At 37.3% G+C, this 4,732-nt stretch overlaps 1 long non-coding RNA gene across 3 annotated transcripts; it reads left to right on the top strand.

The window, feature by feature from the left end:
* Positions 1 to 3,420, top strand: LOC110446004. 3 transcript variants are annotated; one of them, XR_002462421.1, is made up of 3 exons: positions 1 to 12; positions 979 to 1,131; positions 1,422 to 3,420. It is a non-coding gene; the product is annotated as an uncharacterized LOC110446004 (long non-coding RNA). The 3 variants fall into 3 exon arrangements; XR_002462420.1 differs by lacking the exon at positions 1 to 12 and adding an exon at positions 43 to 66; XR_002462419.1 differs by lacking the exon at positions 1 to 12 and adding an exon at positions 127 to 174.
* The last annotated feature ends 1,312 nt before the right edge of the window (positions 3,421 to 4,732 follow it).

Below are 4,732 nucleotides of genomic sequence, written 5' to 3'. Positions count from 1 at the left end.
ATGATTTGTCCTGTGAGTCACACTTTATTATGATATACTTTATTTGATCCCTACATGATTTGTCCTGTGAGTCACACTTTATTATGATATACTTTATTTGATCCCTACATGATTTGTCCTGTGAGTCACACTTTATTATGATATACTTTATTTGATCCCTACATGATTTGTCCTGTGAGTCACACTTTATTATGATATACTTTATTTGATCCCTATATGATTTGTCCTGTGAGTCACACTTTATTATGATATACTTGATTAAGTAGACTATTATGATATACTGTATTAAGTAGACATGGGGGGGAAATGTTATTAAACCAAGTTTAACATGAAATTTTCTTTGCAGATCCACATAAAAGATTATGTAGCTTCAGTATTAATTATGTAGCTTCAGTATCAATTATGTAGCTTATTGTGAAATAAAAGCAGATATGCCTTTTTAAGAATCTGAGGCTTTACTTTATTAGCGGTAATACAACATTTGATATACAATTACCTATTGGGAAGGCGGAGTATAACATCCTGAATCAAGTCTTGTGCCCCATCGTACACAGAATCATTGCCCTGTTTTCACCGCAGGTCATTCTGTCGGAAGATATCTTTGATAATTTGTCACCTATGACTGCCACCTTTTTGAACATGTTGGGATGTTGGTGTTTTACTTGCTGGTTGGAATTGCTTGCTTTACTATGTATTAACTTATGTCCTTTTGGTCATTTTTGATATCAAGTTTTTTGGGAGCATAACTCCCTTGCTATTCACCTACATTCGCTTAACATTTCTTTGACCTAATTTTACATAATTGTACATATCTTTAGATATTAATTTTCCTATTGACATAATTTCTGAATAGCATAATGGAAACATTAATTGGAGCAGCGAGGATTATGGATCCACATTCCTGTGTCTTTATTTTAAGACTTTTATTTATTGATCTTACAAAATCATAATGCAAAGCATGCTTCTCCTGCTTTACAGAAACTTGGCCTGTGTGCAACATCTAAGACAGTAAAGAAAACTGAACCCAGGGACACCAAGCTGTACTTCAAGAAGCACATCATTGCTGAGAAAAAGTGTGACCAGGGACCAAAATACTGGTGTTCCTCAATGTCCAGAGCCAAGATCTGTGGGGTAGGACTTACATTAACTTGAGAATACTATCAGGGGAATAAGTTAAGATGTATAGATAAAATGTATTTCATAGAGATAGAAGGGAGAGATTAAGATATTAAGAGTGTTCAGGGTCGTAGAAGGGACAGATTTTGTATATTGTTCCTTTCACACTTTCTTACTAATCTACCGGCTTGAATTTTTATTTGTTTTGTTTACTTTCCAAAATTTTAAATATACTTATTGTGTAAAAGTTCATGCAGACATGTTGTGGAAGAGAATGATCACCTCTTTGATCTTTGTTTTTTCAGAAAGAGGATTATTGTTTGAAGAGAAACTTGATCAACAATTTGGTGTGAGAACAGTGATTTTCACAAGCCGTCCCTACCAACATCTTATGAATTTGCTGTGAAAAAAAGAAACAGCCAGGAAGGATTTTCAGCACTTGCGTCCTATCATGTAATTGTTTACAGTACAAGTTTAGACTCTTAGGTGAAAAGTGCTTTTTTGGAAAGTTTTATATTTCAAACAATGGAATTAGAAAATTGTAAAAAAAATGAGACTTAAATAATTAAAAGTAAACATTCAGTTTTTCCAGATAAAATATTCAAAGAATCATGTGGTTTTTTTTATACGTTTTATGTTTGTGGTTTTTTGGCGATTGCTACACCCTGTAGGACTCCATGTTTGTGTTTTTCTTTAAACATGTTCATTATAAATTATCGTTTCTATGGTAACACATTTACTCTGTGATCTTGCCTACATAGATTTCAATCCTTCCGTTGTAAACCAATTTACTATTGAATTTTGTTAATCTGGACATTTCAATTTTGGTTTAAAATAGTTTAAATTAACAGGTTTTCCAGGGTCAAAGATTTGAAACCTAGTTGTGTCTGTAAAGCAGGATATCCAGATAAACAGTGTTCCTTACAATGGCCATAATATTTACTTAAGAGTTGACCTTGTCGGAGTTAAAAATTGCATTTTACTTTATCTAGATCTGCAGTGGCCATTTTACTTAAGCTAGATCTGCAGTGGCCATTTTACTTTAGCTAGATCTGCAGTGGCCATTTTACTTTATCTAGATCTGCAGTGGCCATCTTACTTTTTGCTTTATCTAGATCTGCAGTGGCCATTTTACTTTATCTAGATCTGCAGTGGCCATTTTACTTTATCTAGATCTGCAGTGGCCATTTTACTTTTTGCTTTATCTAGATCTGCAGTGGCCAATCTTTTCTTTCATTAGTGACTTTTTGCCTCGGCGTCTACAGGATCAAAAGCATCAAGCGTGTATGCAATTTTATAGAATATTTCTATTTGGAACCTTTTTAGACTTAAAAATCAAGTCCTCGATGAAATCCTTGTAACAAAATCCCAGGTTGAATAACAGTCAATTGTGTTCCTTAACCTGTAGAGGATGTATCACATTACTGATATCTGTAGAGAGTGCCAGGTCAGGTGTGTAAGTGGAGTGTGACTGAACACAAGCCTTGCTGGTTAGGTCGTGAGGAAGTGGTTTATACAATATAACCTTGCACATTTTGTGATGTATTTTTCTACAAGTTGAAATTAATTACAACCAGAGTAGTTGAATTTGGAAGAATTTTGATGACCTCAGAAATGTGAAAATATCAATGGGAAATTGATACAAATGTTATATAATTGGTCTCCAAGTTATCTTATACTTACAATAATGTATATATCAATGGATAATTGATCCCTAACTAACTAAGAGTTCTAAGAGGAGATGGGGAGTTATCTATCTAAGTACATACAAGTACCATGATATAGGCCAGTGACGTTACAGTACTGGTCAATGTCAAGTGGTAGAAAAGGACATTTTATCTGAGGAAAAGGTAGACAAAACTTCACGCCTCTTTTTATATGAGCTCGCACTGTAGAGCAGTATGTCACACTTGCTGGTACTGTAGTATTTCTGTGGCTGTAACATGGTACGAGTACTGTCGAGGTATGAAGGGTGAGGTATTACACACCCTGATCTCGTGTGGGATCACTAGCTTTTCATTAAACCATAAGACCACAAAATTTACATCAACATAATTTTTATTTAGAAGTGTAAAAAAGAAATGTATATGTTGATGAAATGTGAATTGCGTGATACGGGATCAGATACATTCTATGTTGGTTTATCACATCAATGTGGTACCAGTCGCCGTAAGCCGAGAAATCCTAGAACATTGCTGTGAACATAGCTACACCACCCATGCTATTTAACATTCCTTTATAAAAATAATATCAACTCAGTTCTGTTTATCTATGTGGTATTTTTTAATAAAATTAACTACAGAATTGTTGAGTTTGTTTTCTTTTCTATTATGGTAAAATTAATGATGCATTGCTGTTGTCTCGAAGACTGACTGTTGCCATGCTAATATGGGATGTTGTCTGTAAGTCGGGCAGGTCTAGGCCATGCTAACGTGGAATTTTGTCTAAGTCGGACTGGTCTAGGTCATGCTTGCATGGGATGGTGTGAATATAAGTAAGGCTAGTTAAGGCCATGCTAACATGGGATGTTGTCAATAGGTCAGGCTGGTCTAGGCCATGTTAATATGGGATGGTGTCTGTAAGTCAGGCTTGTCTAGGCCATGCTAACATGGGATGTTGTCAATAAGTCAGGCTGGTCTAGGCCATGCTAACATGGGATGTTGTCTGTAAGTCAGACTGGTCTAGGCCATGCTAACATTGGATGTTGTCAATAAGTCAGGCTGGTTAAGGCCATGTTAATATGGGATGATGTCTGTAAGTCGGGCTGGTTAAGGCCATGTTAATATGGGATGGTGTCAATTAATCAGGCTGGTCCAGGCCATGCTAACATGGGATATTGACTAAGTCGGACTGGTCTAGGCCATGCTAATATGTGATGTTGTCTGTAAGTCGGGCTGGTTAAGAACATGCTAACATGGGATGTTGTCAATAAGTCGGGCTGGTTAAGGCCATGTTAATATGGGATGGTGTCTGTAAGTCAGGCTTATTGACACCGTTCCATGTAAGTCGGGCTGGTTAAGAACATGCTAACATGGGATGTTGTCGATAAGTCAGGCTGTTCTAGGCCATGTTAACATGGGATGGTGTCTGTAAGTCAGGCTGGTCTAGGACATGCTAAGATGGGATGTTGTCTGTAAGTCGGACTGGTCTAGGCCATGCTAATATGTGATGTTGTCTGTATGTCAGGCTGGTCTTGGCCATGCTAATATGTGATGTTGTATGTAAGTCAGGCTGGTTAAGGACATGCTAATATGTGATGGTGTCAATAAGTCAGGCTGGTCTAGGCCATGCTAACATGGGATGTTGTCTTGTAAGTCAGACTGGTTAAGGCCATGTTAATATGGAATGTTGTCAATAAGTCAGGCTGGTCTAGGCCATGCTAAGATGGGATGTTGTCTGTTAGTCAGGCTGGTCCAGGCCATGCTAACATGGGATGTTGTCTGTATGTCAGGCTGGTCTAGGCCATGCTAACATGGGATGTTGTCTTGTAAGTCGGACTAGTTAAGGCCATGTTAATATGGGATGGTGTCTGTAAGTCAGGCTGGTCTAGGCCATGCTAACATGGGATGTTGTCTGTAAGTCAGGCTGGTCTAGGCCATGCTAACATGGGATGTTG

The sequence above is a fragment of the Mizuhopecten yessoensis genome, unplaced genomic scaffold (assembly GCF_002113885.1).
Source record: "Mizuhopecten yessoensis strain PY_sf001 unplaced genomic scaffold, ASM211388v2 scaffold2441, whole genome shotgun sequence".
In the NCBI taxonomy this organism is placed as follows: domain Eukaryota; kingdom Metazoa; phylum Mollusca; class Bivalvia; order Pectinida; family Pectinidae; genus Mizuhopecten; species Mizuhopecten yessoensis.
Note: the sequence above shows the minus strand (reverse complement) of the source record. Positions and strands in the feature narration are given on the sequence as shown.